General features: G+C 38.7%; 1 pseudogene; it reads left to right on the top strand.

The window, feature by feature from the left end:
• The window catches only part of LOC117286897, a 20,711-nt pseudogene that overhangs the window by 596 nt on the left and 5,979 nt on the right, over positions 1 to 14,136 (top strand).

Below are 14,136 nucleotides of genomic sequence, written 5' to 3'. Positions count from 1 at the left end.
TCCGCACCTCAGAGCCCCCCCCCCATGCGCAGGCGCAGTCGGAAGCGCTGGCCTTTGAGACTAATCTGACGCGCCCAGGAAGGTTTTGGTGCTAATTTAAAAGTCTATGGGCAGTAACAGTTGGCTGAATTGAAATTTCAGGTCCTTAGCTTGAAAAGGGGGAAGGGAAGTCCGTGAATCTTTTTAACTAACCAATGTTGTTGAGCTGTTCAGCCTCCAGGTGAACTACGCCTAGCCCTCTACCTCTACATGACTATCTCTGGTGGCTCTCTCCCAGTCACTGTAGTAGAGTGACACCAGGAAAGTCTGAGGTGTAGTTGTTCTGTGACTCAGTCTTAAACAATTAACCTCCCAAAATGGCCCCTGATTAAGGGCTCTCAAATATGATGGGTGCTGCATGCTGCACTGGATTTCTTCACCACTGGCTTTGCCTTGGAGAAGGAGTACTAGTCATTCTAAAGTTGGCCTGTTGCACTTTTCAAGAATTATCTGTTGGGCATTTTGGGGTCACTTAGGACCATCAAATGTCATGTTATTTCCCCTTCCTTCCTCCCTCCAGATGCCAAACACACACTGTCTTGTGTTGTCAACAGTTTGCATTTACCTGCTTCTGTTTGAGCTTTGCACTGTTCCTTTTTATTCAGTTTTGTTGGCATTGCGCTATCTCAATGCTCTCTCTTTTTATAATGTAGTTATTTGGGAAGAAACACAGCAACAACAAAACATATACTACCATTGCTATCCTTCCAGAATCCCACAACAGTTTATCTTTTCTTGTTCTTGATTTTACTTTTTTAAAAATTAATAGTCAAGGGAGCTGAAGCCTAGGAAATTCAGGTTATTTTCCCACAATCTCTTAGCTAGCTGCAAAAAGACCCAATGTATACGAAACTACCTTGATTTTTACTTGGTAAAGAAAACACTTTCAGGAATGCATGCTTTTTTCTTCTCTCCTTGTCCTCTTCCCATCACTTAAACTTTCACCCCGTTTGCTCTAACAGTATTTTCTTTTCTGTTTTTTAAGCTTTTAGGTGTTTGAAGTGAGAGCTACCAACGTCATGTTCTTTGACACCTGCCTCATTGAAATACAGCTTTTTGGAAGTACAATGATATACCATTTAATTTAGTGAATCTATTTACAGGCATTTTATACAATCCTTTATATGTGTTTTTTTTAATCTTTCACCACTTTCCAGGAAACCACAGTTGATATAAAGTCAATGAAATTTCAATGTGAAAAAAGACTTGATTTCACTGCTGTTCTCAATATAGCAGCACAGGGAGCCTTTTAAAAACACAGTCAGATCCTGTCACTTCTCTACTCAGAGCACTAAGTCCCTCCTCACCCAACCACAGGACCTTTCCTGTCCATGCAGTGAGTGGCCTTCAAGGCTCTGCTTGCAGGGGGAGATCTTCCCTTTCCAGGCTCAACTCTGCTTTCCTCCTGGTGTTAACTCTGATTCAGGCACATCAGCCTCCCATTTGGTCCACAAACACCATGAGTGCTGCCACCAAGGCAGGCACCTACATTTCTTTCAAGTCTGCTTAAAACGTGCTTTCTCAAAGAGGGATGTTGGGGTTACTCTGTTTAAAGCTCCCTACTATCTTCTCGCTCTATCTCCCCTTTTACCTGCTCCACTTTTAAAAACTTTTGTTTACAACAAAGTGTGTTGTTTACATTTATCTTTTGTCTATCATATAAAATCTACAAGGGCAGAGATCTCCATTTTGCTATTCAGATACACTCAGTACCTAAAGCAGTGCACAGTTGGTGCGTAATAAATGTTGAATGAGTTGAGAAGTGGAGAAGTGGTTGTCATATCCTTCTTTCATACACTATGTGACAGAGATCCCCTATTTTAGTAATATTTCCAGCAGAAAGGTTACTTACACAAACATTACATTATCTCATGGCCTCCATCTGTTTTCCACATTGTAGATAGGATAATCCTTCCAAAATGTAAAGCTGGTGATGTCGGCCCCATTTCTCCTCCTCCTTCTCTCTGCTTAAAACACCCCACAGGGCTTGGTTTGTTTTTAGAATTAAGGAAGAATTCTTATAAAGCTCTGTTTGGATTGCTTTTTGCTAAGCCATAGTATCTTTGCATGAACTGTTCTCTGTTTTTTGAATGCTTTTCTCTACTTTTTATGCTTAATTAACGGTAGGAAGAAAGCCACACTCTAACAGGGAGGGTTTTGGGGGGTGGTTCCTGGAAAGAAAGCCAGGCAAGAGGCTTGAGCAAGGTTTTGCTGGAAAGCTAGCATTTTAAGAAGACACTGGCCCATTCATACCGCTTGCTTTAATATTTTTTCATTCAGTTGTCTTAGTTACTTCTCTTGATGCTGAAGCAAAATACCCAACACCCAAAGTTAAATGGAGAAAAGGTTTATTGTAGCTCACAATTTGTAGAGATTTCAATTCATAACCAGTTGGCTGACTCCAGGACAAGGTAGCATAATGGAGGGGCATCACAGAGAAGAAACCATTTGTGATGGGCAGAAGGCAGTAAAGCAGCAAAGCAGCAAAGAAATAGCAGCTCTCTTTCTGCCCCTTATCCAGGCTGCATACCCTTAGGGTGGGTGTCACACCCAGGGTGGGCCTTCTCATTATCCACACCCAGAATTATGGAAAACTAATCAATGGGCTAATTTAGTAATCATATACACTTACTACCAGCATTACCCCAGCACTACACACTTTAGATCCAGCCACCTATGACAAGCCCAACCTATGACTGCATGAGGCTTTAGGGGGACACCTAGACACAAGTCATAACTCTAGTGTTATCAGCTATTAAGTCAATGAATTACTTAAAAAAACAGCAACAATGCCAAATTTATTTCGATAAGGAGCAGCCTTCTTTTTTTTTTTTTTTATCCAATTAAGTTTCTAGTTGACACCGTATTCCTCATATCTCAGGTCAGGGATCAATTTCTCAGGGAAGTTTTTTTAGTAGATCCTACCCACTGAGGATCTTCTAGCATTATCTCCTTCTTAACATTCATCGTAGAGACACATACATACACAGGTATGTGTTACTGGCTATTTTTATCACTGGCGCTACACTTCATGAGGATAAGGGATTGAGCCTAGTTTTCAGTTTGACTCCTACTGCTAAGTACAATGTCTGAATCATGATTTGTAATAAAAAATTTATTTTTTAATTAATACATGGGTGAAAATAGCCTGTTTAGTCAAAAACTTTTTGATATACTAGCTTCAATTTGAGCTCCAACATCATAGGTAAGGATTAGGGTTTGTTCCTTCTCCTTCCGGTGATATGAACTCAATTCTATGAAGTCTTAGCTAACCTGCATACCTATGCTTCTGTAGGTTTTCCTCTTGTTTTCGCGCAGCTCTCCACATCTGGAATTTTGATTTCAATCACAATATTAAAATATTATTCTGGTGTAACTGATTAAGGCTGATTTCAAATGTGGTTTCAGAGTGGCCTAACTCATAGAACTATCAATTTTCACTCTTTTCTAAATATGTATGCCCTAAAATTTTGTGAAAGCTATGTGATTGCTGTGAGCACATCAAGAACTTTCATACTACTCACGAATTCCAAAAGCTTTCAGGCTTCAGGTAAAAAAGGAAGAGCGGGAGGTGAAGATGGGACGGTGAACGAGCGATGCCACGAAGGGACAGCAAAGTGAGAACTCAGCGGACGAACCGAATGAAGCAGCACCTTTTCCACAACAGATTTCGAATCTTTCTTCTACAGAGTGCGCAGAAGTAAAGAGATGATTGTTGTCTGATACTTGGCTTATGACATTTGCCTTCCAGATTCATTCTAGTTTTAGAGGGATGCTTTCTTACAATGGTCTTTTGTCTCTAGGTTTTTTGTTTTTTTTTCCCCAGCACAGGTGACAGATTTATTTGTGATCCAGCCACAACCTAGACCTGCTACTGGCAGATTTCACAGTTTTAAGAGATGAATCAATTAGGCATCCAGCCTACAGTTAGGAAGTGGAAAAAAAGGCACTGGGCTTCATTTGGCTCCAAATGCAAGTCTGTTGCGTCTCTTCTCCAGAATCTGGGTGAATGCACACAGTGCAGGCGCAGAGAGGCACTACTGTAAATTATGTCTCCCAATCCTCCAGTGTTCACAAGCGTGCAAAGCACACAAGCTGGCCACAATGCTGTTGACGTTGGCCTGAAAAATGAGCCCTGGGAGTCAAGTAATTAATGGCTTTGGCTGTCATGACATATTTAATTCATCTGAAGTACACTTCATAATGAGAATGATAGGAGATTTCACAGTGATCCTGGAAATCTTGATGGACACATTAGAGAAAAAGAGGGACAGCTTTTCAGCCTTGCTTTGTTATTGTCTGGCCTTCATCAAAGAATGAGAGCTCAAGGCTGCCCACTGAGTCTATGCAGAGGACCAGTGAGCAAAACTTCCTAGGTTGCCCTGGCCTAAGGTTGGCATTTCCTAGTGCTGTGATGTGTCCGTGCTGCCTGTGTCATTTAATTATTGAAGTCACCAGTAACACCGACTTATATATATCATTCATTTCAACACAGTGGAACATGGAAAATTAAAACACACTAGAACTAATATGCGTTACCCTTCCTATCAACCGAAGGACAACTGCAGTTTAAAAAAAGAAAATACAAAACATACTCGGTCTAGTAAGTTATTCTGTATGAAAAAGGAAGATTGCTCAAGACATATAAATCACACAACTTCCCTCTGTAGTAAGCACTTTTTCCCTTCAGAATTATCATTTTATAATTGGAAAAGCCCTAGAATTTAAAGTATGCCTGGTACAAAAGTCGCTTCCAGGATCCAGTGCTAATCCAGAGGAAATATTATCTGAGTGGTCTCCAAGGCCCAATGTCTAGGTGTTGGCTACATGATAAACTTACAGGGAGCTTTCTTAGTGAGATATAGTCCTCCAGAGGACTGAATTTTTCAAGGCTTAGCACAACCCAACCCTTTAAAATAAGATTTAAGCTTCCCTTGTCAAGTTCTTTTAAGAGTTTTCAAATTTTCTTCTAGTTGCTGCTTTGACCAGGTTCTAATTCCTGGTGATAATTTTTTACCTCTCAAGCATTTCATGTTTGGCTCCCTGGGCTGGAGCAGTCTGCTCAATTAATTTAAGTTTTCTTGGTAACTTTCCCACAAAAGAGCATCAGGGAGATAATTTGAAATAGAATACATATGTTATTACTGTTACTAAAACAAGACTTTCTTGCAATACACTGATAAAATTATAGGTTTTTTAAAACCACTTTTTCTATCTTATAGTCTATTGTCTTGAACAAATAAAGAATCACAGAATAGCAGGTACTGGAGAGAAAGAGTGGCCAACCAACTTTCCTAAGCATGGCTAAAATATAATTTTACTGAACATGAACAAATGACCCAAAGATTTTTAAGAGGTCTAGCAAGGGGTTGCAAGTAATCATTAAGTAATCATGAATTCAAATAAACCAGGATTGTGTGTCTGCTACACAAGTAACACTACTCTAGCCTCTGCAGATGACGTGGAGTACAGTAAAAACAGCCCTCCACTTTACTTGTCATTGAGACAATAATAAAACAAAGAGACTCACACTTTAACTGGAAAAGCTTGCGTACTGCTTGCACAGAATGCTTAATACATCTGTAAAGCAAGAGCAGGAACTGGTTTTCCTTAAAATAAAATATCAGATGTACTAGTCTATCTGTGGACCTGAAATTAGTTGACAAGCCTGAGATGCCTCCTTAAAAAGTAGTTTCGGAGCTGTGAACCTAGACCAGAAGTGCCCAGTAGAACTTTCTGTGATGAAAGAAATGTTTTATATCTGTACTGTCTTATGTAGTAACCAACAGCCAAATGAAGCTATGGAATGGTTGAAATGTGGCGAATGTGATCATGGAATGGAATTTTAAATTTTAAATTTTGATTTAACACATTTAAATTACTCAAGTAGGCAAAATGTGTTTGTAAACAAGGACACACTGTCTTTGCATGTGGAAAGCTTTCCAGAAAGTGGCTTGTTCTTTAGGGAAAAGCCACGTACAGTGACACAAATTCACAGCCCACCCTAATGTTGATGCTAGACCCAATTCCTGGTCCCACACCTGGGAGAACATCTAGCATTTGCTCATATCCTGGACCACTTCCCTTTCTCATTCATTATCATTTCTTACAGAACTTTCTTGAGCAAGATGAGTTTGGGATGTTATCTCTTTCCCCAGATACTGGAGACAATTTTATCTTATTGAAGCCACAAAAGACTTTGCATTTAAATAAAAGGTAAGAGGAAGAGGAAGGATTGAACTTCATGTGAAGTTGCTTTAGAATTTTGGAGTGAACCACAAACATAACCCCATCTCCACTAGTGCTTACACTACAAACTAACTGAATTTATGGATAAAATTAAACAATTAAAAATTACATACATTCTTGTACTTAAAAGTGTGGAAATTATCAGGCACTGGAAACAAAAGAGGAACTCAATGGCCAGGGATTTAGCTCAGTGGCTCCATGCCTGCCTCACAAGTGCAAGGTCCTGGGTTTGATCCCTGGTACCGGGAAAACGAAAAACAAAAAACAAAACAAAACAAAAAAATCCCTCAAAGCCCCTAAAAGTTGGAGGAGAAACCCTTGCATCCCACAGAATCAGCAGGTGAACATACAGAGCCTGTTCATCGAGGGACGGGCTTTGAATGCCCTGACAACTATGTAATGATGCAGAGGCTAAGAAAAAGCCTTGAGCTAGACGTCTTGGATACTGACATCCAGCCTTGCAACTCATTAGCTGTGTGACCTTGAGCACATTATACAACCTCTCTGTGACTCAGATCTTTAAATCTACAAAATAGAGATTAAAAATAGTCTCTCAAAGAGATGCTGTGAGTGGAATTGTTATATACAGTGTATGTATAACCAAGCTTAGAACAATTTTGGTACTATCTAAATGCTTATTTATGATCAATAGTGAAAATGCCCATAGAAGTGGACTAGCAAAATATTAAAAATGACCACAGGTTTTAGAAATAATATGGGGGAACAGAAGTTCCCACACTACTGGTAGATGAATGAGCACAACCATGTTGGAAAGCAGCTCGACAGAAAGTGGCAAAGTTAAATGCAGTCTAGGGTTGCTCACTTCAGATCTGTAATCTAGAGCAACCATCGCGCATGGAACCCAAAGGCTTTCGGGAGGATGTGAGCAACAGTGAAAGCTTGTAGGCCACACAGGGTCTGTCCGTAGGGCGAGGGAGAGGTGGTAAAGCCACGTGACCGAATACTGCATTGTCGCTAAGCTGAACGAGCCATGCGTGGGCTCCCACACCCTTCCCTGTCGTGTCCACCAATACACGAGACATTATTGATTAAGCGAGTTGCAGAATACAACTTTGTACACTTGAAAAATTAACTTGTTGACACTTGTTTGTGGAAAATGTTAATATACCGAAAATACAAGATGAAGAGAAGAGTCACACATACCTTAATGGTGTGAGAAAGGCAGTGGAACAATGCGAATAGAGAGAATCCCAAACTGCATATATTTCATTTTTATTTTTATTTAGTTACAGTACTGGGGATCAAACCCAGGTCTTGCACTGAGCAAGATTCTCAATCCTTTTTATTTTATTTTATTTTATTTTTACATAAGGTTTTGCTAAAACACTAAATTTCCCAGGGTGGTTTTGAATTTGTGATCATCCTGCCTCAGCCACCTAGAGTTCTAGGTTGCCTGTGCCACCATACCCAGATTATTTGATTCTTTAAAAAGAGAAAAAATAAGCAGGGCGTGGTGGTGCACGCCTGTAATCCCAGCACTCAGGAGGCTGAGGCAGGAGGATCGCTGGGAGTTTGAGACCAGCCTGGGCTACCTAGTGAGTTACAGGTCAGACTCAGCTACATAGTGAGACCCTGTCTCAAACCACCCCCCAAAAAAAGAAAAAAATCTGAACCGCATTTAGCATAATGCTCACATTTGTTTATATTGGAAATTGATATGAATGAATGTATTATTAATCTCTGAAAGTCTAATACTTTACAATTCTTCAAAACTCTTTCAAAACTCAACACAGATATGATTGAGAAGAACTGTATTTTTCTAACTTTTGCTGGAACAAATAAACATGACAGAAGTTTTTGATGCTGATTATATGAGGTTAACACTTTGAGAAACATTGGTGTCAATTTATTATCTTGCTGAGTCTTTCCTAGCGCTGCCACAGGTGGTGAGGAGAAGCGAAGTCAATATCGGAGAAGTGAATTTCAAAACGTTATACCTGGTTCTAATATAGGTTCAGTTTCACTGCACATCGGAAGTCAGTTTAAACAGAATATTTAATCCCAAATCTAGTTCATTAAATGTGTAGTGGAGAAAGTATGGGAGCTCACAGAAAGAAAAATGTTGTGGACAAAGCCAGGGGCAAGCTGAATAAGAGCCTGGGTTCCAAGCAAAGGGAGAGAGCACGATGAGGAGAAAGTAGGGACGTGGAACACTGTTTTCACATGACATTCTAAGCTGCCCCTCTGGCCTCCATGCATTGAGAAGCCAGAGCCCAGCAGCTTGTCCCCTCATTGTGAGTAGCCCTCTATCTATAAGATACTCACGATTCTAATAAGGTAGATTTTCTTTGCATTCCTGTCCACTTTTCCACTAGCTCTTCTTTTAACATTTTTTTCTTATAAAAATGGGGCGTGGAATTTGACAAATTGAATGGAAACTGAAATTTGAGGTGGTTGTGTAAGACTTCGTCATACTTCTTCAGTTTTTAAAACAAGAAAAAGAAGTATAATTTCATTTTCTTTTATTGAAACCACCAAGTATTGTCTTGCAGTTGAGGGAAACATGCAGAGATTAATTTGCCCAGAAAGTGTTCCATGCTATCTGACTTCAAAATCATACCAAGTATTAATTTTGATATTATATGAAATTAAGCATTGTTATATTTTAAAGGAGAGAGTTGGTTATGATCTTGAACATTTTATAATTTCTTTAGGTAACATTAATAAAGAAAATGGGAAAACTTATACTTCTGAGCCCATTCATACCCATCCCCGCAAATGTTTGCTCTTTTTTTATTTGTTAAGGATGCGAATGCATTTTGAAAAATCTGCTATGCTTGGAGAATTAAGTCCTAATGAGAATCAAGTAGGCCTGTGGAATTCTTCCTCTATCCATTAAGACAGAAAGGAGCCTTTCAAGGGTTACTCCAGGCTTTCTTTCTGTAAAATGATTTAACTTGAAAATTATGGATTTAAATATTTCTTCAGCTACAAAGAGTCAATTACCTTGAGCTTCATTTTCACTTAATAGTAATTATTAAATTGAAACCTGACTGTTGACCCTAATGTCCATACTCCCAATGGATGGCCTTCCTGCATTCCATGAAGCTTGGTAGTGAATGAAAATAAACATCTTCTCCATAGGCTCCAAGCACATACAAGATGATGGAGTTAGTCAATGACTTCTAAATTATAATCAGTTACTACATATATAAAAACTTGAAAACAGTACTATTATATGATCTATCATTGCCATTACTCTTTTATGCACCCAAAGGAAATAAGATCAGTTGTCAAAGAGATATCTGTACTCTAACATTTACTGTAGCACTTTATTCAAAGTAGCCAAGAGATGGAAACAATCTAAATGTCTATCAAGCAGTCTATGATAAATTTCTCAGCTTATTTGAAAGAAGTAAACTAGAGAAGTGGAAGTACTCTAGCTGCATAACTTTCTATACTTGGCTAAGACAGAACAGGAAAAGAAAACTTCCATGTCATGTTTTTTATATGAAATGTGGAGCCATGGAAGGATTTTAAACAGGGGAGTGATAAACATTCCAATTTGTGGGTATTACAGCCAGATAGCATTTTTTCCCCAGTACTGGCAGTCAAACTCAGGACTTTGTTCTTGCCAGAGAGGCATGGTGCCACTGAGTAAAATCCTTAGCCCAACCAGAGAGCATTTTTTCAAGTTACAGAACATCACTGTATATATTATTATAAATTATTTCTAGATGTAAATGTTAGCTTACTCAAGAAATCTCCTGAAAGCTGGGCTCCAGAAAAACAGCCAACTGATTTTAAAGTATCATGTGAACTAGTATGGTCCAGTTCTTAAGGTGGTTGTAGTGGACCACAAACTCACAGGCTTGGGCCCTAGATTGTAAACAGATGTAAGACGATGGCTTCCCCATCTACGAACACTGAGCAGGAAAATTTGCAGTTGGCTCGCTATATTACACAGCTAAAACCATAAGACCAGCATCATACCTTTCTGATTATGCCAGAAGAAGGGCTGATGTTACCCCAAATTAGAAAGTTAAGCTGGAGTCAAGTTCTATAATGCCATTTTGGCATTTTGTTCATGTCCCCAACTGAGCTAGAACATGAACTGTTCCTCTCTAATTATGCAATTTAAAATCTTACCAAAGCAAAGATTATAGTGACTGCCCAAAACGTGACATCCAGCTCTGTGGCAGCTGTGCTGCACCTTGGAATACATGAGCAATGGGAAACTATGGGCCTGTTACCAACCCTGTGTCAATGCACTGTACTCAAGCACTGCTCCAGTAGTGGGGTACGGCATTTATTCATTTGCTTTTGTTTGCATGACTATTTAATAAAAACAACTATATAAATGTGCAGAGGCCAATAAAATGGATATACTTGTGCCTGTTGTTTAGATGAACATTTAATCCTTGCCAATATTACCAAAGTCTCCTAGCATCCCACTCTGGATAAATCTTCTCCCTTTATCTATCTCAGGGTTAATTAATATCTTCATTGTTGTGTTTACTAGTCATTTGTTGTGTTTACTAGTCATTTACTAGCAATACTAGTAGTGCTTAGATTTGTGTTTTAATTTTATATGTCTAGTAACATACAGTCAATATACTTTTACAATTTGTTTTTCTTCTGCAATTTGTTTTTGAGATATATCCTTGTTTATGGAGTAGCAGCAGTAGTCGTTAAACATATGTGATGAGGCAAGATCAAGGCTAAGGTCTGATTCAGGCACTTAAGACACAGTAATCCATTTTTAGGTTCAGATAGTTTTGTTACTTACAGAGAAAGTGAAATAAAGAGTAGACAAAGAGCACATGATGGGACGCCTTTCTTACACATTCAAAATTCTGATACTAAAACAAGAGGGGGCTGTATTACTGCATTATGTGTTATGGCATATCTTCTTACTAAGAGACTATTCTAGAACAGAGTGAAGTAGTTTTATAGTCTGCAGCTCTACCTTGCAAAAAGCCTCATCATTATGTGGAAATGACTGTAGGTAATTGTCTTAGTTACTTTTCTCATTGCTGAAACAAAATATCAGACACTCCAAGTTAATGAGGAAAGGTTTATTTGACTCACAGTTTGTAGAAGTTTCAGTCCATAATTAGCTGGCTCAAAGGCAGGGTGGCATAACAGACAGGCATTGTAGGGGAGAAATAGTGCATGGTAGGCAGAAGGCATCAAAGCAAGCAAGAGCCCTTAGTAGCTTTTTTCTGCTGCTTTTATATTCTACCTAGGCTACTGGGATTATGGTGGTGCCAAGCCAATCAGTGGACTTAATTTTAATCCACACTTAATCTTAGCAGCCTTATCCTAGCATTGTACTGTGAATCAGTCACACACTCTAGATTCAGCATCTCTGAAAAAGTCCACCTATAACTGCATGAGGCTTTGTGGGCACACCTAGACACAAGCCATAACAGTAATGGATCAGGTTTCCTCTATTACATACATGTTCTCCAAGTAGAAAGAATTAAAAGCAGCTGCACATGGGAACCTTACAGACTCTGATGAATGTGAGAGCATGATGTACATGGAGTCTTCTAGTTGTTAAAATAGTATAATTCTAGGATTCCAATGCTAATGAGTAGTTCTTCCTACAAAATTTATTTATTTATTTATTTTTAGAGATGGGACATGTTTTTTGATCCTCTGAAGTCAGTGTGCTGCCTGCTGCTTCCAGGATGATGTGCTGGCCTGGCTACAGAGTGAGAACTTGTCTCAAAAAAACACAAAGAAAAAGAAAAGAAAAAAAATAGCTTCTCCTACTTTGTGATTAGAAGCAAGATATAGTAAGAAAATTATCATAAAAAATTTGGAGTTCAGAGAAATTGACAATATTCTTCAATCCACTGTAGCAAACACTGTATATTTAAAAAACCTATAATTGTAAGTTATGGTTACTAAAGTATTGATTTATTCAATTATGAAAATGCCACCTGAAGTTTTCCCAGTGTGATGTGTCACTAAGTCACTAAGCCAGAACCCAAAGTCAGGACTTCTGACTTCAAATGAGTGCCGTTTTTTCCACAGTACAAATTCATGGACTTTTAAAAAGAAATTGAATACATGATAAGATTGAGCTTGTTCTATTGTATAAACATTAATAACTCTGAATAATATTTTATTTGTAGTAAAATTATATGTTTTAACATGCCAAGGCATCACTGGCAAGATGCAGTTCTATGCCAGGGCAAAGCCTTTCTATCAAGAAGTACCAGCCACAGAAGAAGGCATGATGGGAAATTTCATTGAACTGTCCCACCCAGATATCCAGGCCTCGAGGGAATTTCTTAGGAAATTTATCGGAGTGAGTTATCTAACTGTAGCTTGATGAGAGGGCAAAGTCAGTGCAGACACTGAGCTCACATAACTTTGTGTTGTCACTTAAATTGGCTAACTCTGTGTGGCCCAGCTCAAGGCTGAGCCCAAAAGCCTGTTTTAAGGTGCTTAGAAGAGCTGGATCTCATCAAATCCTTGGTTATCCCATTTGATATTTTACCCTCCTTGTACCAGCTAATCCTACACATTGCAGGGGAAGGTGAATTAGCAGTGCTGATATTACTATTTGAGGAGTAAAGACACATTAGTTTTAGAATCTTGGAGGTAAACAATTGACACCCACATGATTAATGAAAAATCAAGACTTTTGGGATCTTGGGTTGATTTATTTATTCCCCATAATAAAAATTAGATGTACAATAGTAAGAAAATGTATGCTTATGTTCAGTATAAAAATAGGGATGATAACATCCCATTACATTCTTCTATACATAGTTCAGAGTTTTTCCTTCAAAGAATGTAACTCCTTTATAATCTGATTTTGTATGAACCTCTACTTCCTTATGTCCAGGTCATATGGCGACAGACAGTAGAGCAAAAGGGCCAAAATCTTGGGCTCTAAAGTCATCATGGTTCTTTCACTTATGTGTAAGAAACTTGACTTATTACTGAAATGCACAGAGCCTTGATTTTCTTACCTGTGACTAGGGCACAACCATAGAACTTGTCTTACAGAAGAATGTAAGATTAAGTGAGATAAAACATGTGAAATAGCTGCTTGGATACATAAAATTAGCACCCTGGAAATCTAATTTATTGTTATTACTACTAGTAATGAGATGTCATATGTTATAGTTTGGGTGTAGATATCCCCCCAAAGCCACTTGTGGTCATAGGATTGATCTAGAAAGTGAAGCTACAATTGATTCATATTGCAATGCTAGGCTGAAGGGCACTAGGATTAAGGGTATTAGTGCTACCCGCCCTAAGTAGTCCGAATGAGATAAAAGGAGCAGAGAGACATTGTTGCTTTTGCTACTTTGTGAGGGCCAGGTTGTCTCTGTTTGTCATCCCTGCGTTGGAGCCAGCTGATTATGGACTGAATCTTCTACAAATTGTAAGCCAAATAAGGTCCTTCCACTTTAACTTTTGGTGCCCAATATTTTGTCTCAGCAATGAGAGGAAAGTAGCTAACATACCATATAATGAATTTTTGTTGCTGTTGTTGTTGTTCTAGGAATTGAACCCAGGGCTTCTTGCACTGAGCTGCAGCCCGTTTTATTTTCTACTTTGGGACAGAGTCTTGCTATGTTACTAAGTTGCCTGGGTGGGGCTTGAACTTGGATTTCTCCTGCCTCAGTCTCCCAGAATGCTGGAATTACAGGTGTGTGCTACTACACCTGGCCTATTCACTCTATTTAAGGAACTTCATTTAATTGTTAGAATTGACTTAACCCCCCCCAATAAAGTTGCAGTGGGTCTTAGTGAAGATAAAACTCCCTTTATAAATAAGATTTGTCCCAATTCATTACAAAGCAGTGTATATTATGTAAAACTTGGAGCTCATTTTATTCTGATAAAAGAACAATATAT

This window comes from Fukomys damarensis, unplaced genomic scaffold (genome assembly GCF_012274545.1).
Source record: "Fukomys damarensis isolate Sample0158 unplaced genomic scaffold, DMR_v1.0_HiC HiC_scaffold_19, whole genome shotgun sequence".
In the NCBI taxonomy this organism is placed as follows: Eukaryota; Metazoa; Chordata; class Mammalia; order Rodentia; family Bathyergidae; genus Fukomys; species Fukomys damarensis.
This window is presented reverse-complemented; position numbering and strand designations above follow the sequence as displayed.